We start from the raw sequence: 23,927 nt of genomic DNA, 5'->3' as shown, positions 1-23,927 counted from the left end.
AGTCGCAGGACTTGCTGGGACCTGGCAAAGGCTAGCAGCCGCCCTTGCCCCGCCCCCCACCTCCCGACTGGAGACTCCGAGCGGCTCCGCCGGCTGCAGCTGGGCGGGCGGGAGAGGGAGGCCGCTCGTGCAGCATCGTCTGCGGGAGGATCGCTGCACCGCCCACCGCTAATCCGTGCACATCGAGTGCCTTCCCCATCTAAACGCACGGGTTAGTGACTGGCCGTGCGAAACAATGCGCTGAGATCCACCGCCAGGAAGTGGGTTGCAGCCTGAGCTGAGGCTTGCATGTTCCCGGCATGGGCAATGGGAACCAGGCTGGAAGAGCTGGCATGGTGGTGAAAGGGCGCCCGGTCTGACCTTGTGTCTCTGGGTCCTCCAAAGTCTTTTTGTGTGCCTGTGTTTGTGTATGTCTTTCTCTGCTTCTCCTTCCCTTCCCCCTCCTCCTCCTCCTCCTTCCTGTCTCCTCCTCCCTCCCTCTCTCCCTCCCTCCCTCTCTTCCTCCCTTCCTCTCTTCCTCCCTCCCTCTCTTCCTCCCTCCCTCTCTTCCTCCCCCCTTTTCTCTCTCTCCCTCTCCCTCTTCCTATTTCTCTCCTTCCCTTCTTTTTGTTATAGTAAAGAATGCCCTAAAGTACTAAGGTCTCCTTAAAAATTTGAGAGTCTGATATTTCTTTTATTTTAAAATTTAAATTTGTAGCTGATGCATAAAAACAAAAACATGCATATTAACAGGATAGCATGCGTTTTTATACATGTGTACGTTGTGCGATGTTCAAATCGGGTTAGAGATGCTTATCTTCCCACACATTTATCATTTCTTTCATGGTAAAGGGTTTCAAATCCTTTCTTTTAGCTCTGCCCCTCCCCCGCAGTTTTACTAGCATATAATAGTTGCAGAGGGGTGATACATTGTGACATTTACCTATGCTTACAATATATCTTAGTTAGATTTCCCCTCATCTCCCCACCTCCCCTTCTTAGAACAATTTCAACAAGTTTCACTGTTCTGGTTTAGCTTTTTGAAATATGCCGAGCCTTATAGCTATCTACAGTCACCCTACTGTGCAAACGCGTACCAGAACTTCTTACTTCTAACTGCAGCTCAGTGCCCAGGTATGAGCCTTTGTCCATCCCTCCCTCCTTTACTCTCCCCAGTCTCAGGTAACTTCAGTTTACTCTCAGCTTGTGTGAGAGCTACATTTTTAGATTCTAGACTCTTCCTTGAACATAAAGCACCACTGAGAATGGAGGAAGGAAGATGGGCGGCAAGAGGGCGGGAGACAACCTGTATGTTGTTTGACATAGAAAAAAAGCCTACAGGCTGGGGCAAACACCTGTCAGTATTTAATCACACAATCTCTTAAGAAAAACAGTACGGGTGCAACCATGTATTTTCTCCAGCAGAGATGAGATGGGAACTGAAGATTTAGAGAGGAAAGTCGCCTGTTTTCATCTTCCTTCTTGAGCACATTAAGCCTCTGCTTCTAGTTACCAGTGATTCTGCCATGTCATACTTTAGCTTGTAGAAATAGCTTCTGTTTTAAATTTCAACATAGGTAACACCATGTAATGCAAAGATTGAACAGACTCTGAATTCATGTTGTCCTGTGGTAGGCCTTGGTTTTCCTGCAGACCTGTGGTTTCAAATGTTTCCTTCCAGGAAATCCTATTTGTGTATTATAATTGTCCAAATAGCACAGTGATTTCAGTTTTTCAGATCCCCAACTCAAAAGGATTTTCTGACCTTTTGCAAGGTAGGTTTCCAAATGTAAATATCTTCAGTTTTATGTTTTTGTAATTTGAAAAAAAAATAAGTTTTAAAACCATTTCCTCATATTATGAGGAAGAGAAATATAGACCCAAGGTACATAGAGAGGCAGGGGTAATGACCCACCTTCTGCATGCTCGTCTTTCCCAATGCTCATCTTATGAAAGATAAGTCCATAATTTATCAGCTATTAAAATTTTCAAATGACAAATTCATTCGTTTTTAACTTGTAGATTCTTGTCTACATTCAGACACTTACTATTTCCATTATGCATCTGCTTTAGTTTCCAGATAATGAGGATAATGGCCTCCTCTAAGGAGGCCAGCCCTGAGCAGGGAATGGGTCTCTCTGGGGAGCACCCTGAGGATCTCTGCTAGTTCTCATCAAGCACCAGGGATGTGCAGGCCTTTTAGGTTCTAGGTTTCTATGGATTAGCCCTTCCCTTATCAAGGTTTTAATGCAGGAATAAAGGCAATCACCTTTCAAACCAAATTTTAGCTCTATGATGTACACTTTTATTATCAAATTATTTTATTGTGTAAAAATGGAACTTCAGGATCTGGGTGTTTTGGCTTTTCAGAGCCTTGTCAGTTATGACCTCACTCCCTGCTCCTCCTCACCCCATGCTGACTCTGAATCTGGATGTCACCCTAGAAGCAAGGAGCAGCGTGAGGAATGCCATCACAGATGTGTCCCCAAGTGTATTTTTGATTGTTTTTATGCCCATTGTGAGGTTAGGGCAATCATATCAATTTCACCACCCCAAACCAATACCTTTCATTATGGGGCATCATTCCGTTTTCTGTGAGGGTGGTCACTGGGGGAGAAGACATGGCTGGTCTGCAGAAAAGTCTGAGTCCATTGCCATCTCCTGTTTCTGGCAAGGGTCCAAAATGAACAATTCATCTTCCTTCTGTCTCTCACATAAGAACCAAGGTGCTGACAGTGCTTCCTTCTTTCTTCCTAGTGTTGCCTGTGTACACCAATAAAAAATCTTCAGTTTTTAAAGGTACAGAAGTCACACATATACAAATTTTAATCTAAAAATTGCCATATATCCTGGCAGTAGGATAAACTATTTTAAATCACAAATATTCTGAAAAATCCAGATAGGAATAAACTCTTAATCTACTGCAAGACAGTGTCATTCATTTTTCTCTTTATATAAAAAAAAGTACCCCTTATACAGAAGTCTGATCATTTTTTCGAAGTTAGTATTCACAACACGGTCATTATTGAAATTTTAAGTATGCGTGAATTTCACAGATAACTGGTGCTGCTTTATAGCTTTTGAATAAGGTTATAATTCTGGGGCTGTGATTTTGGGTCGTTTTCCTTTTATTTCTTCCAATAAAGGAGACTTTCTTGTCTACGGGGAGCTATCATCATGACTAATCTGCAATGCCAATTCTCTGCTTTTTACTCCAGCAAAAGCCACATGAAATGAGAGGCAGATCCAGCGAAATAGTCTCAAGAGTGGAAATAGGTAAATTGTAATCTTGAAAAATCTTCTTGTTTTCTTTGGAATTCTTCAGGACTTTGAGTGCATTGTTTCTCATTAACCTTCCATTTCTTTTTCTTTCAATTGTAGACAGAGTGGAGGATTTGGGAGTGGAAACAAGGAAATATGGGATATATGTGACTAGGGTAAGTCAGTTAAGTTCTGCTGCTATGTTTTAAGTGCTCAAATTGCTCTCTTTTGTTATTATTACTGTCAGGTGCATTATAAGGACTCCCGACAACGATCCAAATGAAGAACATAGAAGAGGAAAGGCCACATAATCTGGATAATGAAGCGAGATAGCTCGGGGGTTTGGCTGGATTTATTTTCTGGGGTCAACCAGGTGAACTCAGGTGCTCAGAACCACAGTATGAAATCAGAGAGTTAGAAGTCAGTGGAGAGGTCACTATCTGGCATCCTATTCCTGGTCTGACCATGAATGCTGGCTGCTCTAGTGCTAAGCGACTATGGGGTTTTGGAAGACATTTTTTTTTTTTCTTTTTATGGCTAAAAGTTTCTTCTTCCCAACTTTTGCTAGTAGGGGTCAGTAATAGGCAGCCATGTTTTCTAGCGCTAGAAGTCAGTCCACATCCCACATGGCCTATATTTGATCTTTCCCTGTGCTTAAAGAGTTTGAATAAGGTTCATCTAGCCAAGGTATTTAGCATGAGTATCATCAAAGAAATTAGATCAATGTGTGACAAGTGGCTCTTCCAATCTATGCTTGAAGTCCAACAATGCGAGATGAACCAGGTTGATTCCTGGCACTCAATCACACTTTGGAGTTAGCATTTTTCTGCATGTGTAAATCAGTAGGCAGACATCTGAGGAAGCAGTGTACATCATATGCCAGTTCCCAAATGGTCTCATTCGACACAGGAATTAGCAGTTAAAAACTCCTGGAACAAGGGTCTGAGGTATTCTGTATCAGCAACAAAAGAGATTCATGGAAGAAAGAGATGACACAAATGCTCCCATACTAACTGCTCACTCTTTTCCCATACACAGAGACATCAAGGAAAAATTGACGGGAGCTCTTTAGAACCAAAAACTTAGCAATTTAGTAGAAGGAATAGAAAACAATATTTGAGAAAATTTCCCAGGATTTGAACAAAAAGATAGAGAGATAGATAATGGAAAAGTTAATAAGATATACCATCCAAATAACAGGCTTTACAGACAGCCTATTAAGGAAAAGGATAGATCTTCAGAGAAATACCCAAAGAACACTTCTCAGAAATGAGGGCCATGAGTTTTGAAATTGAAAGGAAAAAAGAGCCACGCAGAGTCATTTTATCAGGACACTTTAGGAACTGAGAATTTTAGTGATCTTAAAAGTTCCTTGAGAGGAGAAAAGTAGTTGCTAAGATGACTTTGGTTTTAGAACATCAGTAGACTTTATGCAGCAGTAATAGCAAACACAAGGAAATGGACTGATGCTTTCACAGTTCTCAGAAAAATGGATCCCTGGTTTATATTCAACACCCAGAGTAAACATCCATCAAGTAGCCACAGAGTAAAGACTATTTTAAGTATGCACAGTGTTAACAATTTACTGTGACATAAGATCTCTAAGATAAACAGTTAGACTGGGGAAAAAGAATTACACGAGTCCCTAGAATTAAAGGACCACGCGATAGAAAGGGTATCTCTAGTATAGTGGTGAAGGGGAGCCCAGGGCCAAGCCTGGTTAACTGGAGACCCATCCAGATGGGAGTGGGAGGAGAAAAAGTCAAAGAACATCCAAATTACTTGCTTTAAAGTAATTACTTGCTATAAAGTAAGAGCTTTATACTGTATAGAGAGATTTGGAGAGGAATCAATGAGAAAGTACTTAGATGCCAAGCCAGTAAGCAAATAGGAAGATGAGAGGTAAATTCCATGGCAAGCTAGGGCACAGGTGGAAGAAACTGTAATTCTAGCTGTAGTGTGTGCTACTTAGCTTGACGTACACTCATATAGTAATCTCATCGCAGAATTTTGTTCTACCAAAATCATGAAGGGCTGTGTTGGGAAGAGATAATTATTTCTTCTCCCCTGACAAATCCTTCCCAGCCACCCAGACAGTTGGCAGACCCTCCCCTGTTTTGTTCACAGGCAGTTTTCCACAACAGAGGCTGCTCTTCATATCCAGATAAAATTTTGTGGAGTACATTGTGGACGATGGGATATAAACTGGGGACCCTTCTTTAGTTTTCAGGTTGTTATTTTTTATTCAATTATGAAATCAAATTATTTATTTTCCCATTAGGTTCTGGGGAGGATTCATAGTCTATACTAAATGCTGAAGAAAGAGGTGGTGACAGAAGGCTGGACTCCCTGGTGCTATCACGTATTGGAGATATAGTGCTAAGAAGCATTTTAATGTCAAAGAAATCTGAGAAAAAAAACAAACAAAAAATCCCAGAATCATCACAATGGTGAAAAGTCTATCTCCAGTCCAAAAGGTAAAAATAAAAAAGTAAAAATCATTCCCACACAGGTTGTTAAAAGAGGTTGAAGAACCCACTCCTTCCCGTACTTTTGTCCGTAATGTCTCATTGAAGAAAAACAGTGATGTTCACAGAAGTGCACTGGAGCAACCATTTTCACCATCATAGGATGGATGTGTCCATTCCATCCTTTGCAAAGCACTTCTCAAATCTGTGCATTTTTTTCCATACAAAACTTTATATTCTACTTTGCTTTGCTAAAACTTATAAAATGCTCCCATGTGATTTAAAATGTTAATGATTGCCACTTTATAATTCACTTATTTTTTATCATGTCAAGGAAATATCACAGTTCAGAAATTCTTGGCTACATTTTTGACTATTTGCTGGAGAGAAGATTGGGAAGGTAGAAGCATTGGGCAAATTACCTTCAGAAAAATATGCTAAATGCTACAGTTAGTGCAGCTTGTGAAGGCTTTTGCTTTTTCTGTATCACTCCAATCATCATTACGTGTGTGCCAAACATCTTTGCTGATGGGTAAGAGAATATTAAATATTATTTCAATTGATATTTGTATGGCTGACATTCAGTGTTTTCCGTCTGTTATGGTTCAAAAGCTCATGTGTTAAAGACTTGGTTGCTGTTGGGAATTTGTCTGGGCCTTTGGGAAGTGACTGGATCCTGAAGGCATTGATGCAATTGAAGGTTTAGTCTCTTGATGGATTTGTAATACTATAACATTGCGGAAAGGTGTTGGGATACCAGGAGATTGGACTTGCTGAGAGAAGTGGGTCCCTGGAGGTGTCCCCTGCCCTGGAATGATATACCATCCCTGTCCACTTTCTAGCCTTTTATCTCTGCTTCCCAGTGGCTGTGAGATGAGCAGCTCTGTTCCAGTCTGCCCTCTCTGCCATGTTGTTTTGCTTGACTGTAGAACCAGAAGGGATGGGACCAGCCTGCCATGGACTGTTACCTCTGAAACTGTGAGCCCAAAGAGATTGATCCTCTTTTTAAATTGTTTCTCTCAGGTATTTGTCACAGCGATGGAAAGTCTGATTAACACAGTCTTTTGTGTTTTGCTTTTATGAGTTATCTGTTAATAAGTTTTATTCATTAATCATTTCAAGATTTTTAAATGCATCTTTAAGCATTTTTGATACTTATCTTCTTGTGTGTTTGTTGTAATTTCATTTTCCCCCTAGTTTGCTAAGGATAGTCTTCACACTTTTATGTTCAAAGTGAACGTTTATTTTTCAGTATTAAGGATTGAACCCAGGACCTCCTAAAGTTGTCCAGGTTGGCCTTGAACTTGGCATCCTCCTGCTTCAGCCTACCAAGTAGTTGGATTGAGGTGTTTGCCACCACTCTGAGCTCAAAGTGAACTTTTGAATTTGGCAAGTCAGCAGCTCAAACCAGGAACTGGAGGGTCATTTTCTGCTTCATCTTCTTTCTTCTTCTCCATCTTTAAGCTTTACAAAGGTAGATTGCCAAATGATGTCTCAATGCTTACCACTGTCTTTTCCCTTTTATCATCATCTTTACTACAGCCCCCACTGTATGACTGCCTTCTTACCTCTGGACTACAACAACCTCCTGCCTGGTCTCCCCCTTCCTCTCTTCTACTCCACGGAGCAGCCACCTAGAAGCCTCTGCATCCACTTGGAACACTGTTTCCAGCTTGTCATGTGTGCACATGCTTCACAAGGTGTTCCTTTACACTTACGTCACTCATGATTGAAGTACCATCTGCAGTGAGGTGAATGATGTCCCCAAGAGATACATCCCTGTCCTTGCCGTCAGAACATGTGAGTGGGACTTAATTGAGAAAAAGGTCTTTGCCAACATAAATGGGCTACGAATCTCAAGATGAGATCCTCTATGCTAATCCAGGTGAGCTCTGAAACCAACAGAAGTCTGCTTATAAGTGACAGCTTCCCTATAAGTGAGAGACACACCAGGAGGGGATGGACATGTGAAGGTGGGGGCCGAGGATGGAGGGCTGCCGCTAGAAGGATGCAGCCAGCCTCCAGAAGCTGAAAGAGGCAAGGCTAGAGTGTCTTCCACCACCTTCAGAGGGGGTTCTGTCCTGCTAACACCTTGGTTTCTGACTTCTGGCTTCCAGAACTGTAGGAGAATAAATTTCTTTTCCTCTAAGCCACAAAGTTGTGCTAATTTGTTGACAGCTCCAGGAAACTGATAACGTTTTTTCTGGAAATGCATCCAGTCATCATCCAAGTAGATCCTGCTTGGGGTCTTCCCAAGTAGGTTGTGTTCCTGAAGCAACTTTGGCTATTTTATAGAATGTGTGAATTGTAAATTTAAAAAATCCCTCTCAGTGTTATTTATAAGCAACATACAAGCAGGCATGATGTTTCATTATCCTTTAATAATGCCCAGCAATGGATGGATGTGCTGTGACCATTCATACAGTGAAAGACAGGGACAGGAGAGAGAAGGCACAAGAAGATGAAGAAGGAGGAGGAGGAGGAGGGGAGAGAGGGAGGAGAGGAAGAGGAAGGATAAAAAGAAACAGAGAGGGAGGGAGGAAGGGGGAGGAGAGAGAGAGAGAGAGAAAGAGAAGGAGGGGGGATGAAGAAAACACTAAATGGCTCCAGAACTTGTAGAAGGGTCTATGTCTGAACATGACTGGTAATTCTATTCCCATTAACAAAACAACTTTTTTCTTCTTCTCTTTCTTAGTTTTGTTTTTATTATACAAGAAATATCTAACAAAGTCTACCAAAATTGAATCTGTGCATATATATATTGAGTGAATTATGAATGTTCTCTGTCCTTCTTTGCATCTCAAATCACAAATATTTTATTCTATTTTATGCATTTGATATACATGCTTATAATCATGGTGTTCCAAAACACTAACAAGACCATATTAAACATTCTTTCTTTCTCTAAAATTTGCTTTTCCCCTAATACTGTGTGCATTTCCAGGTCAGGGTTAGCACGTAAGTTCAGTGGCTGAGTGACAGCACCCATCCCATGTTATAGTTAAGCCGTGACTGGCTTTTATCACTGTCCCATCAGTGGGCATCTGTAATTACTACGTGCCATTCTAATAAATGTGGCAGTGAAGAACTTTAACTTTTTAGCAATGTTCCGTAAATGGTTCCCTAGAAATGAACTTACTACATGAAATCATTTAAAATTTTTATGGTGGCTGACCATTAGTGCTCCCACTCTTACGGAAGTTGTATGAGACCAGTGTCACTTTAGGTGAGAAGTAATATGCCTTTGTAATGATTTTTAAAATTCACTTATACTTGACTTCTAATGATGCTAAGCTCCTTCCATGAATTGATTGGCCATAACATTTTTTCTCTCTGTATTGCCTATTTGTTTGTTTGCTCATTTTCCTATTAGCTTGTGAATCCTTTCATTATTGATCTGTAGACACTCTTTATATATTCTTGACTGAAATCACTTTATCTTTCTATTAAATATATTGTTCAAGAACATAGTGTTTTGTTATTCATATAACATATATAGATAAATACAGATATACATATATATAATAACATATAGAACTGTTTAGGTAAGGTATTATGTGTGGGAATACTTATCTTTCCCAGAGAAATTAGCTATATGTCTAACAGTATAACTGTCTTCCCATTCTTAATTTTTGTCATTATCAAGATCATGTTTGCTGTGAACAAGGTGACTGGGGACAGTGACACCAACATCACTAACCTCTCTGTTGTCCAGAGACCTGCTAGAAAAGCAAGAGACACCTACACATAGGTTACAGCAGGATTGAACCAGTCACATCGGACCACAAGGGGGAGGTGTCTGACCTTAACTATGAGAGATAAAATTTAATCTGCTAATCTCTAATTGAATGACAAATTAAAGACAAAGCACCCCTACTGGTTGCTAGCCTTGGTTAACATTTTGCATTTATATTTTTCTCTCTTTCACTTGAGCCACAGGCACTAATTCAATGAAATAATTTAATAGACCCAGGTGGCTGCAGGACATTTTTTGCCGTGTAAACCACATCATCTGTTGCCTTCATCAGTGTGACACCTGCCAATCTGAAGGACATCCAAGGTAGACAGGATGGGGCATGCTTGTGGATGTGTCTTTGCAATACCTTTTAAGCTGTCATTTAATTCTTATCTTCTCCAGATACCTGGAGAAATGCAAAGACATTCTGCAGAGTCAAAAGTGCCCAATTATTAATCACCCTTTGTACACAGCAGGTTATTTGGCTCCTTTGGTGGGCTGGGTTCTTAGAATTGCAGAATGAAAAACTGTGGTGATATGGAGGAGGGCATTTGATTCTTGTTGGGCTGGGTTTATCTCAGCCTCATGTTTACTCCTCATTACCTCTGAGCAAAGACAAAATTGCCTTGAAGGGTACAGCGTCCCCATCGTGTGAGGTCCTTTTAATTGTGACTTCAACTCATTAATCAGAGGACAGAGATCGAATTGGTGGCTCACTGGGTACCATGCAGGTTCGGATACACCTAATTTACTGTGTTAGTGACAACTGCCTTTGAGACTATACCAGTCAAAAATGACTTTCCCTAATCTGTCCTAAACTGCGTGACCCCTGAGCATTTGGTGACAGCTGCGAGGCAGAATGCTGCATCCCACATGGAAGGTCTTGGGAGTCTCAAAGGGGCAGAGACACAGGAAGGCAGGAGCCTAAGAAAGCTGAACAAGGGGGACTCTCACATCCCGGTCAGAAATGACAAGGTACACATGTCCCTTCAGAGACTTTCGTGAACAGAAAAAGCAGAGCAGCCTGATTTCCCTTTTGTCTTAGTGTCAAATGCTGCTAACAATCCCACTCCAGATTCTAAAGGAAGGACTCCCATAAATAACTGAAACTTGAACTGGCCTTGTATTTCAGCCAACACTCTAAAAATTGTGGTCCTCCAGGGATGGGCTGCGGTTTGATCCAGTGATGTGTTCCAGAATTCTTCCAAACCTGGACTGCAATTGGATTGACTTTTCCTAAGTGCAGAACGCCTGAGGACGCAGGCATCTCTGCAGACAGTTTTGCTGGGAACATCAGTGGTTCGGTGATACCGGTTATCGGTTAAGGAAAGAGAGCAGAAAATGGCCTGGTGACCTGGCATTCTGTGCTCACTCTTGTTTTGTTTGCTGCCGTGTTTCCCACGCCTCACCTTTGAGACAAATCTTTCCTCCTACCTTTTAATAAAAGCACAGCCAATAATTGTTTGGGGGGTGGGAATGGAAAGAGGATCTCATTCTGCACCATTGCAGATTCTGGGAATGCACTAAGCGTTTTTAGTGGAATGGACACTGTGGGGTCCTGACAGCCTGGTGACGATTTGTTTGTGTTGGAGTGACCGGTAAGACGGCCGTTGGTCTTTGAGTAATCGCTCCTGTCAGCTTGTTAAACACCAAAAACAAATGCACTAGAGAAAAGCCATGCCTCGGTTTTAGAGGGAGGCTCTTTTGGACTCTATTCATTGGTGGTCCTCCCGGTCGAGTGGTGCCTAACGTTGCCCTTACATGCCCAGAGGACCTCTTCCTAGGGCAGAGTGGGGACAGGGGATGAACTTCTGACCTGTGATCCAGGTACAGCCTTTGCTTGGCTTGGTCTCCCAGTGCTCATATTTCTGGTCACTGATGTTTCAGCCCAGAAAACAGTTTTCTTCCTGTGGCTGCTCTAGTTATTCTGGTCGTAAAGTTTCTGAAGGTTGAGGAATAGAGTTCTGTGGGAGGGCTCAAATGGACTTGGTCAGGTGATTAACTCCACTGGGAGCTAGCTAGCTTACTTTGCGTTTCATCCTTACCATCTCCTCTCCTTTCGTGCTTTTAAAATTCGATTTCCATTCTATTTTCTCTCCTTTTCTTCTCCAAATTTGAGTCTCTTTCTTCATCTCTGCCTGAAAAATTGTACATATAGCCCAATTTTACTTTTTGGAGACAAGTCTTTACTATGTAGCCCAGGCTGTCTTCCAATTTATTTTCCTCCTGCCTCTGCCTCCCTGTCAGTATATTCTGATCTTAACAGATAGGCTGGGTTTGGTTTCCATTCTGTATCTAAGCTTGCCTAGGAAGCTGTATCAATGAGGTGTTTTATAAAATGACATTCATTCTAGTTCAGTAAACTTGCACTCATTACATTAGAGGCAATCCCAAAGTTATTAAAATTGAAGATATATTTTTGGAAAGAATTCTTGAGAATACTTCAAATACTTAAGGGTAGTCTACAGTGAGGCTGTGTTCCTAAATGGCCTTTGCTCTGAAAACTGACGTTCTCTGCAGTGTGATGGTCTTGTCAGACTTGAGCTCATAGACCTTTATCAGTTGGTGGCCCAGCTTTGGTGTGTTTATCCTTGTGACACTTGTGGACCATGTTTTCCCAGCTCACACAAGAAGATGGCTCAAGAGAGACAATCTTCACAGGAATTGTCTGTACTTCAAATTGGAACCTTCCATTTGCTTTCCTTGCACCCAGGGAAGAGAATTTGTGAGAAAGCCTGACCTCTGACTACAAAAAGACACTTTGCTCCCACCCAGGCTGGAGAATGTCAGGCGAGGTGGGGCTCAGCAACATCTAGCCAGGACCTTCTAGGATTTTATAGAGTATACACTTTCTAGAAGCTGTTTTTCTTTGTTAAAATGACTTTTAACCGAAATGTCACTTATAAAAGCTAGTTTCAATGATCAATCTGTCATCAAGTCCAAACTGCTGACCCCAGTGTGCTTTTTTAGACAAACTAAGATAAATACATTCATTCAGAGCCCTAATGGGTCTTAAGCAAAAAACAAACCAAATGAGTCAAACATCTCAGAATTGAATCTGTGAGATAAATTTCCAGGAGAAATTCATGAATTTTTCTAAGAGTCATCTCAGGCTCCCACATTCTGGAGATATTCAGGGATTCTAAATAATCTAGGTGTATCATATCTGTATTGTGCTGGAAGACTTGTGAAAATGATGATGGAAGATAAGAAAGACATTCATAGCATTTAAAATGAAATACATCTGGTTTGCTAACTGAAAGCTAAAATGTTCACATAGGACTAAATCATCAGATCCACAGGATTTTTAAAATCAGACCTGTAAGTTGATCCTATAATCACTTTGTAACAACCCAAATAGGAAATGTATCATAAGGCCAGTTTTAGAAAAACATGAATAAACTGAGATTCTAACTTCTGGAAACAAAAAAGGAGAAATGGGACAGAGTTTAAATAATAATAATAATGATAAATCCTACAAACTTCTAGTGATTACCCTCTCTTAATTTGAATCTCTGTACATGCTAAGAATAGATACTTGTGATAGAAAATAGCCATTCTCCCAATTTTAAACACTTAGCTAGTTTAGTCATTGTAAAAGGAGATCTTTTTGTTAATGAATGGCATGAGTACATTAGTAACTTCTCAAGAATACATAGAGTCCTGTGTTGTAACCTAATACCATCTCTAAAGAAGTCTCTATAGCCCTGACTCCTCTGTATTTAGTGTTTCCAAAGCATGTTTCCTATTGCACTGAACTTGATGGCTCTTTGTTGAAATCAGTATCCATATTCTTTTTCTTTGTTTGATTCCTGGCAATGAGTTCCTGCAGGTAACAGGTCCAAGAATGGGGGCAGATGCCAAGGGAAGGAGGTAGGAGAAGGGAGGGATCAAATCTTCTAAGCCAGGCTGTTGGAAGTCTTCCTTCTGACAAAGCAGTAACAGCTGACCATGCCGTGTTCTGTACTGACCACTGAAGCTTGAGTGTTAGGGACTTAACACAGTGGCTGTCTGTTGCATCTCTACCTTTTACCATCTCTACCTCTTACTACAGTCTCCAGTCCTTACCACTTCAAGGTTCCTTATCAAAAACAAAAGTGAAAAAACAAAAACAAAACCAACAAAGCAAAAAACAAGACAACTCTGAAGTTCAGACTCATTGTCAAGGTGCATCTGAAATACAATCTGAGAGCAAGGAGCACATCTCCCCTTTGAGGTTGGTTTCCAAAATGGCAGAGGATGAGGCCAAGACAAGGTTAGCAAGAATTCCACTCAGGCCTCGAGGGAAGGGCTTCACACAGATCATTGTTGCTCGTAGATTCAACACCCCTCAAATGCCATCTAAGCCAGTGTATCGGGTACAGCATTGATAGAAACTACAATGGACTTAAAGGCCACTGAGTCTTCATGGGAGATCTGCTGCCATGGAAACCAGAAGCACCAGAAGCCTATGATAGTTCAACTCTAAGGCAGCTTTTAGGCCCCATAACTACAGCATTGGGGAAAGTGTCCCAGGGGACCCCTTTCCATTGCCATCAAAGACATGGCCACAGCAGTAGAGAAGAAGCTGATTGCCAGCTCTCTACGCAGAATAAACAGGCAGTACCATCTTCTTTCATGGCAAGGAAAGACCCATCCAGGGCCATGGTAGCAGCAGTGGGTCCATTCCCAGACTTCCTTTTCCTAAGTAGGATGTGTGTGGAACGTCTTGGTGAGACATAACTTACTACTAACCAGGGGTGCCAGGCATTTTCACCCAACAGACAAGAAATCCCATCACTGAAATACCTTAGACTTGGACCTGGTTGTAGAAGTCAAGTTAGCCTCTAGGTTGTTTTCTTCTGGAAAGAGTTGAGTGTATTTTTTTCTAGGCTGAGCGTTTCAGAAGGGATGGATGCAAAGCTGCAGACATGTGTATGCTGGGGAACCAGACATCAGCCCTGGGGGCTATTATTGGCTTCTGGTGCAGCAATTTCTTCCCTCTTCTTTCCAAACACAGCCTTGATTTATTTTTAGAATTTACTTATTTCCCCAACATCCATACTTTCCTGGGGAAAATGAGCTGAGTTTCTCATTTCCATGAGTGAGTCTGATTGGTTCCCTCATTAGTAAGAGGAGTAAGCAGGAAATACATTTTTAACCACTGATATCAATCACCTGTTCTTCTGGCTGCTTCTGTGCAGGTTCTTCATGGCTTCAGAACTCTCAGAAGTGACCCATCTCCACTTCTTACAGTGTTGCATCACGTGAACTTCAGTATGAGGACTCCTTCAGCTGTCTACAGACAATCCTGCCAGATGCTGGGAGAAGCAACTTAGAGAGTCTAAAACCAGTTACTGGATTGCATTAACACTAATTCCCCATCCTCCAACTTCTACATTTTATGGGATGCCTTTTCTTGTGTGGTAAGCTCTTTTCAGTTTGCTTGCAGTTATTTGTAGGTAAGAGCTTGGTAGGTGATATGGTTTGATGGAAGAATTATCCCTGTAGAAGCAATGAGAAGCCCTGGATTATGAAAAGAGTAGGGAGAAGTTCCCAGGGAGGGAAATGTACAAGTGGACACAGAGAGGGCTGATGGGAGGAATGTGCATTTTGCTTATTGAGAAAAATGTTCTTGTGCAAAGAATCACAGGCTTTAGATAGGAAGGTATTAAAATGGGGTCTATAAACTGATTATGGCTTAAAATAACCACTATTGTATGTTTTTGAAATTCACATGTTTTAAATATCTTTTATTCTGCTTTTATAGCCTTTTGAGTTTTGGGTATTAAAACTATATTCTTTGAGGTCTGGAGGCATGGCTTAAGTGGTAGAACTCCTGCCAAGCAAGCATGAGGCCCTGAGTTCAAACCTCAGTACTGCCAACTCCCCCCCAAAACAACCAACCACACAAACCCATATTCTTTGATAAGAATTTGAGGGATTATTATCTTAATTTGGGAAAATAAAGAACTTGAAACTTTCAGTAGCAAGCTCTGGATTGGTCTGGAGTAAACACAAGACTGGCTCTTCCTGAGGAGGAGGGATGTCTTCCTGCCTGGCTGTCTTCGATTACAAGAACCTCGATTACAGAACACCTCTCTGTGTATTGTCACTCCAGGGACCAGTCTCTCTAGCTAGGCAGATCTTCCTTCCAGTGACATCCTTCAGTTTGGTCCTGGATCCTCCTTTGAAGGAAACACCTATGTCTTTTGAGGCTTGTTGTCTTCATACAGGGGAAAATAATAAAGCTTTCGTATGGCACTGTAGTGAATACTAAGCCAGATATTTATTTAAATATGTGTCTAGCACTCTCTAGATATTAGATAAATGCTAGTTTGTTTCACTTTTCTCTAGTGTTCTCCTGGAGTCAGAACAAATCAATTCCAGATCCATAGAGGGACCTTTCTTCATCTTTTTTTTTCAGCACTGGGATTTGAACTCAGGGCCTCATGTTTGCTAGGCAGGCGCTCTGCTGCTTGAGCCACTCCTCCAGCCATTACTGCTCTGGTTATTTATTTTTGAGTTCGGTTTCACTTTTTGCCCAGCCCTGTGTGGACCACTGTTTCCTGCAGTAAGAGGGATGACAGGTGAGTATCACCATGTCCAGTTATTAGTTCAGTTTGAGTCTCATAGACTTTTTGCCCTAGCTGGCCTCAAACCATGATTCTCCAAATTTCTACCTCCTGAGTAGCTAAGATTACAGGTATGAGCCACTGGTGCACAGCTATAGAGGGACTTACACAAATGATATACCCATGAATGGACAGGAAAACAGGTTGAGAGACCCAATGAAACATAACATCAATAACACAGAACATATTATACTATGTTGTGTTTATGTGCATATGTACATATGCATATGTATACATATTTATGTACCTATATATGTGTGTATCAGAACTAATACAGTTGATGTAGTCCAATGTTTATTTTTCTATATGAACACATTATCATTCAGGATGACAGTCTTATCCTCATTTTTGGCCTAGCAGTAAGTTCAATAAATGAAAACTCTTAGCACATAATACATTTGTTTTTCAAACAGAATAAAACCCCCCAAACTTCCTATGTTTAGAGCTCTCCTTGTTTCATGCTGGAGAAGAAGTGTTCTCCCTTCTTGGTATTATAAATTTTTTTCCATTTCAGTAAGAAGTGTGATTGTTAATCTTAGCAATCAATTATTCTAAAAGTCATGAATTCCTTGAAGTATCTCTAATTTTTATGGAATGCGATGATAGTAAGTAGGAAAAAACAGTAAGGAAATAACATAATTCAACCAAGTGAGCTGTATATCTATGTCCAGGCCTCTAAAAGTTTGGTTATTTTAACTTTCTTGAACAGGTTGAAACATTAGCAACTGTAAACCAAGTGGCGATTTCTCTCCAGTGGCATCCTCTTCCTGCCGGCAGGGATTTCCTTATGGAGGCACGTGTCTCCTCCTGTCACCCAGTCTGTAACAGACCTACCAGTGTCCATTAGAAATCACAGCCTGCTGGCCCCATGCCTGTTTTTAAAGCTCCCTGCATGGTTTGCTCTGCAGCTGGGGTAAGAAAAAGGGTTTTAGTTGGTAAGATAAAGGAGGGCAGGGATAAAAAGAAGGGAAGGTGAAAGCTACAAAAGGTAAAATTTAAATTTAAATGGAAAATGATAGGATTTTGGTGCTTGCTCATTTATGGCATCAGCATGTCTTCTGCCATAATCTATATTTTGTTGGGGTGTGTGGTTGCCTCGGGATGTCCTGGGTTGTTCTGGTGAGGTCATGTAGCCAAACCCAGAGGGGTGTGCTCCTCTGCACATGGGCAAGATGGTGGAAAGCAGGGGTGCAAGTGGGAGGGTGAACTGTGTGGGGGAGGGTAGTGCTCCCATCTGCCCATCAGGGCGGTGCTGTAACATGCACACCAGAAGGCTCTTTAATGTATTTTCTATCTCCCACGGGAAACATTTCACTTCTACATACAAACTGTTTTAATTTTACTTGTCACAATCTTGGTCAATTCTTGAAAGTATCTCAAAATTGAGCTTTATTATTGATTTGAAAAATACAAGCAAAAAAAGAATTTAAATTCTGCCTGGTACTCTATTGACTGGTTCTCTGAGTTCTACTTACTGTTCAGTAGAAGATTCAAAAGGATAGGCAGATTAATATATATACACTGTATATGTATGATGTGTGTGTGTGTGTGTGTGTGTGTGTGTGTGTGTGTGTGTGTGTGTGTAAAATGGCATATCCAGGAAACTTCAACAAATTGCTTTTCATTTAGGTTTTCAAGTCATAAAACTTGTATCAGTATCTTTTCCAATGTCACCCTTGGGGTTTATTTCTATTCTCATCCTTCACTGGGGAAAGGAGAGCATTTTAAGTGCATTATACAAAATGGATTTGCATTTGAATTTCTAAGAGGCTGTTTTAAAAATGGAGCTGCCTTGGAAGCTCTCAGCACTTTTAACAGGTGATCATCTAAGTCTGTGTCATTTTACCTGTTTTAATTAGTTTTCAGATCATAAATGTACACATTTTACTCAAGTAGCTATTGAAGAAAATGCATTATGAGGGGGGGAATGTCTAAACCAAGAATGTTAGCTGACTATTTCTTTCTGTTCTCCATTTCTTCCATATCTGTTAATGTGTTAGAAATGAATTTTTTCTTCATTTGGTCACAAACCATATTTGTTTGAATCCTCCTGTACACACCTGGTCACACCTTTCATGGCTAAAATCTCTATTTAAAACACAATCTGGATTTGGAATTCCCTTGGTTTTTAGTAAGCAAAATAAAATAAAGCCCCTAATTTTAAAAAACCCTAGCATCTATTGAGATTTCCTTTGAAAATGGCAGTCCCCTGGACATGATGCTTTAGCTGGTCATTTCAAGATTGCTGTGACTTTCTCAGGCAGATGGCCATCAGCAGCCTAGAGAGCCACTCTGCTTCACTCACATATGGTCATGAGTGCTCCTCGTCTACAATCTTGCGACATCCTCTTATCCCAGACAGTTCTGGCTCTCTGCATTCATATTTTCTTTTATTTAGACACCTTTTAAACCTTCAACTTTTATTTTTACAGAAAACACACGAATGTTCACCCAGAGTGGGATAATTAAGGACCATGCAAAGTCTCAGGTCAGTTGAGTGCAGGTGTTGCTGCCAAATGAATCATGAAAAGTCCTAGTTGAATTTTGGGATTCTGAACAAAGAACCATGGCCAGGTCTTCACAATGGCCTTTCCATTGCTCCTGTCTTGGAAACAGAGCCTGACCCTGCCCTAAGATGGATAGGCTCAGCTGGGGATAGTGATTCCTGAACACAGGTGCACAGGTGACTCACCTGTAGAGGTGCTGCACCTTCGAAGAAACACTCAGGTGCCTCTGGTGTTCCCCCAAGCTGACAATCATGATCTCCATTCAGTACTCCAGCCCATGGTCTTGATGAATCAATTGGGCTTAACACATCCTGAATCCTATCTATTCACAAGTGTATGTGGATGATAAAAATCTCCAGCTCTTTTAGGGGACATTTTTATTTGAAGAAGTCACTGAAATGCATACTTCGGGTATTTGTGTAAGGCTCATGGAACCAATTAAAATACAAGTAAAAAAGTTCATCAATCAACTGAACCAGTGAGAAAACAGCAGCATCGACCTGACCAATTCCAAGTTTGCTCTTTGTCACTACTGGAACTTGGATACCACTACTGCTAATAGTCATAGCAACTGGAACCTAACATGTCATTAAACAACAGAAAATTTAAGTTACTGGGTTATTGATTAATGTAAATGATGCCATGCTTACCACTACACGTCTCTCAGTACGAGACAGCAAGACCACAGCAGGGAGTGTGAACAAAACAACCAGAGGAGCAATGTATGTGCGTGTTGGAATTGTTTCTAAAGGGATTATGAACCCCTGAGAACAATGTGGGTATGTGGAAGAGAAGTACAGCACACCCAGAAGTGCTTAGGGGGCAAATTTCGCAGAGAAGAGCTGACCTGAAGGCCTGGCTGAGGGGATAGTGTGCAGCATTGGCTAAAATGGGGTGAATTCTAGAGTCAGACAGTCGGGGTTCAAATCTTGCCTTTACCATGTTCACCTGTGAAATCTTAGGGAAATCACCCAATCCTTCTAAACTTTGGTTTTCTCTCTGTAAAACAGTGAGGATTATAGTTGAATCTGCGGAGGGCCACTTTGAAGAGTGACTGTAGTGGTAAATGACAGTCCTTAGTCTACAAAATTAACTGTAATAGAATGTAAATTTATTTGCATAACGGTTTAATTTGGGTTTTAGATTTGTTTTTCTAGAACTTATTTTAATTTTGTTTATATGGTTGCATTCAGCAAAGTATTGAAAACTTAAACTCTTCAGAATTAGAATCTAATTTCCAGTTGCTTTAGGACATGCATGGTGGTGTGAGAGCTATCCTCGGCCAATGGTCTTCTGTCTTGCCATCTAATTGAGCTACCCGTGTTTCCATCTGGTGTTTGTCTTCAGGTGAGTCAGTTCTGTCCTGTTCTTTCCTTTTCTCCACCCTTTGGGGATAAAATTCTCCAGGTCATTTGGGGGATATTTAAGTGTACTAACCCTGGTTGTCATATCCATGCTTTTTCCAAAGAAGGGGTACATCTTTATTCCCCACACCCCTGTTTGTTGTGGGAAGGTCTATTTTTTGTGTGTATTTATAGTTCAACAATAGGTTGTTTTGTTCTTTGAGGCTGTTAGGATCATTTGCCTCTTCTAAACACACAATGTGACCATTTGTTCTGCTCCCCTAGTTCTGAGCAAGGAACTCCAGGTTCTTGCTCCTCCTTGGCTGTACCAAAGTCTAGAATAGCAGACCACTTTATTCTTAGTAATGTAGATCTATCTGTCGACCCTGAAGCCAAGACTTATTGTGGAGTGAGAGAGAAGAAGGCAGGGTCTCATCAGGACCTATACAGGGATAGAGCTTTTCTACCCAATCTCTGTCTCACCATCCTTTTGAGTGTAGCCTCAGACGGAGGGAAGGTAATGACTCTGAGAGATCTACTCCCTGGAGTTCCTTTGGAACCTGGTGTATGAAATCTAGAAAACATATAATTCATAGAAATGTATTTAAAACCTGTCTGAGTTCAGTAGTTTTGTCTGATATAAGATCAGCATATGAAATGTAAAAGCTTGCCTATTTACTGAAATAATTGACCAAAACAAGCATCCATTTCTGTGCAAGAGTAGCAAAAATATCTAAAATATACAAGACTTAACAAATTATAAGACCTTATTAGAAAAATTCAAATACATTAAAGGATAAAAAGGGAGCAGAGAAATACTATTTTCAAGTATAAAATTATATGACATTATAAAAATACAAATTCTTCCCAAATTAATATCTAAATACAATGTAATTTCTTTCAACATCTCAACAGGATATAAAGAATTTAGTAGTCTGGTTCTAAAATGTAAATGGAAGAACGAAAGCAGCTTGAAAATTAAACTGAAGGTAGAGGAATTGTTTTCCTAAACATTAAGAAATCCCACTGTCTTGGGCACAGCCTAGCTGCACTAGCGCAGTGAGGGTAGGTTACATGATCAGAGATGGCTTGTGAGGTGTAGAGTTTATGCTGAGTTCCTGACAGAGGAATGTAGTTCACAGGGACAGCACAGCAGTCTACAAGGACAGGTTGAGCAGACAGTCCCTGGCAGTAGCACTTCTCTCTCTTTCCTGCTGCTCCTCAAAAGGTTTGAGCAGCCCCAACCTCCACTGATCTGCTAAGGTCCAGTGGGCCACTGGACGAAGAGCACTTATTTTCTACCACACCAGATTACTGCAAAGAGAGGGTTGAATAGTTAGACAGTGATGTTGATGGCTTGCTTGCTTTGTGTATGGTCCACATTCCAAGGGGACCCAACTTACCTGGCGGGCAGGAAGCAGATTCTCTTCCAGATAACACTAGTTTTGTCTCCATTCACATTATGGGTGAGAGGGAGCCAGTGGTCCTCCAGATATCCCCAATCTCAACGTTCTGTCTCAGCCTACTTTCACTGTCCCCTTAACTTGGCAAGGGTCTTGGGAGAGGAAAGGGCCATGGTACTTGGTGCTGATGCTCTGATTTTCTCAGGAATCACACAACTACAAAGTCCCAGTTCAATACAAATGAGCAAAGGGACAAATAGTCAGTCATGTGATTTTGTGATAAAAAAGACCAAGAGAATACAATATACCAAAAATTTGAGGATGATGTATGTGACATCAAAAATTACTGGCAAAGTAATCTGTTATTTAGTAAGCTGGTGGGAAAGAAATTGGCTCACCATATGGAGAAAATGAAGTTGTACTCTTTCTTCGCATCTTTTATTAAAATAAACTCCAAATAGAGTAAGTGTTTAAATTGAATGATAAAATTACAAAACAAATAAAAGAAAATGGAGCAGATTTTTTTTTTACCATTTTGGTGTTAAAAGGAACTGCTTTCACTAGACTTCAAATATAGTAATTTTTTGGAACAATGTATGGTTATGAGCACATTAAAAACATAATGACTTTGTCCAATGAAAGTTAAAACTAAGTTGACTGACTGGGAAAGAATACTTCCTGTTATAGTTACATTTACTGAATAAACTGTACCTAGTGTTCCAAAGGAATGTCTTCAAATCTGCAGTGGAGTCCTGAATACCTAATAGAAATGGATCAAATGTACGAATAAAAATATCCAGAGGAAGAAAATAAAGTCCTAAGAAGTTTGCTTGTGTCTGCATAAGGTCACCAGTAAGCAAATGAATCCAAAACAGAGCTACGTGTTGATCCTTGGTAGATAGGCAAAGTTTAGCCCGTTAGCCCTGTGGAAGAGGATCCTTGAAATGCTATGGTGCCATGGAAACTGGAAGACACACGCACTTGTCTTGGATATGGTAGAATGACGAAGGGAAGAATAACAAAGAAGAAGAGAAAGGAAAGCATACTCTTTCAAGGTCGATGACACTGCTCTGTGATGTGGGGATTAACAATAACTTGTACTGCAAGTGATAAAGGGGGCCAGCTCGTCTATTCAGTCTGCAACAGAACACTGTAAGCTGGGCAGCTTAATGAACAACATTTATGTCCTAAAGACTGGAGGCTGGAAGTTCAAAGTCAGGGTGCCAGCACAGCCAGGCATTCAGTGACAGCAACCTTCGTAAATTTTAGAGGGCCGTCTTCTTGTTGGCCCTCATGTGGCCAAAGACAGAGCGAAAGCAAGCTGTCTACTGTTTTTTTTTTTATAGATTTCAACAGTCCCATCAGGGGGTGCTCCCCTGCCGACCTAACCACCTTCCAAAGGCCTTTCTTCTAAAACTATTATGTTACAGTTAAAGGTTTTCCGGGCATGAATTTAGGTGACACAAGTATTTTGCCCATAACAAGTGTGGAAAGCTTAAGAGGAATAAGAACAAACACTAGCTTTAAGAGGATTTTTATGTAACATAGAGGATGTGCTGGTCATGGAATGCAGCACATAGTAGGTGCTTGTGTTTTCTATATTGTCTCTAGTCTGTAGAATAAGGAACCCACATAAATAGTAACCTACTGTTTGTGTGAAGACCTACTATGTTTCCATCAGATGCTTCCAGTGCTGCAGAAAATTTAACTTTAGCTGGAAATCTAGTTTAACAGCACACAGTAGGCAAACTGACTGCCACAGAAAACTGGAAGTTGAGAAGAACCATAAGTGCCAGCAGCTGGCTCTGGTTGTTGCCACCATCCTCTAGTTCACCCTTCAGCATGTGTAGCTTTCTCTCTTGCTGAGTGACCACACAGCTCTGGTGCCAGACCCCAGACAGAAGGTCCATTGGAGGAAGGGACATCAGTGACTTCTGGTGGCACATGCTGTTACAGTGGGCTTGCCAGGACAGAAATTAGTCTTAGTCCTGATGACTTGAAGATTGCCACCCATCCCTGGGTAGTCATGGTCCTGAAATCACCAGCTGGCAGGGAAGGATGACAATTATCAGCTCATCCACATTTCACCACTCATGGCTCAGCTGGGGCTCGTCATTCCCCAACCACGTGGCTACCACACCTTGGGGGAGGAGAAAGCCACAAATCTCAGACAAGAGCCCTCAGGAGAATCAGGATCTTCAGAAACCAAGGGTGAAGGTAGGAGAGAACAACTCCAGTTGGAGTTCTGTGTTAGAGAAGTGTCAGGATGCATTTGGCATAAAATTTTAGAGGTGGGGTATCTCAGAATACAGAGCGATGTACAAAAATACACATGAAAGGTATGGAGTTAGAGGACAGAGCCTGTTGAAGCATTAAGTGAACATTATTCTTAGGAGAGAATGCCAAAAGACTAAAACTGAGTTCTTAAATCATGGTAACGACTTGCAGTATAATCACCAGGCACACTGGGGAAAATCCAGGTTCCTGCTCCTCAACCAGGACATCGCAGAGTCACACTCTGAGAAGGTGGAGCTCAGACGGCTGCCTCTCCAGCCAGGCCCCCAGGGAACCGGAGGCCCACTGAGGACCAAGGTGCACCGTGGAGGAGTGCCCTTA

General features: G+C 41.2%; 1 long non-coding RNA gene across 1 annotated transcript; it reads left to right on the top strand.

Annotated features, from left to right (window-relative positions):
• Positions 1 to 3,124: 3,124 nt before the first annotated feature.
• LOC141414996 (uncharacterized) lies at positions 3,125 to 6,234 on the top strand. The gene is made up of 3 exons (XR_012440015.1): positions 3,125 to 3,255; positions 3,361 to 3,416; positions 5,522 to 6,234. It is a non-coding gene; the product is annotated as an uncharacterized lncRNA (long non-coding RNA).
• The last annotated feature ends 17,693 nt before the right edge of the window (positions 6,235 to 23,927 follow it).

This window comes from Castor canadensis, chromosome 12 (assembly GCF_047511655.1).
Source record: "Castor canadensis chromosome 12, mCasCan1.hap1v2, whole genome shotgun sequence".
Taxonomy (NCBI): domain Eukaryota; kingdom Metazoa; phylum Chordata; class Mammalia; order Rodentia; family Castoridae; genus Castor; species Castor canadensis.
The sequence above is the reverse complement of the archived record's forward strand: the minus strand, read 5'-3'. Positions and strand labels throughout refer to the sequence as shown.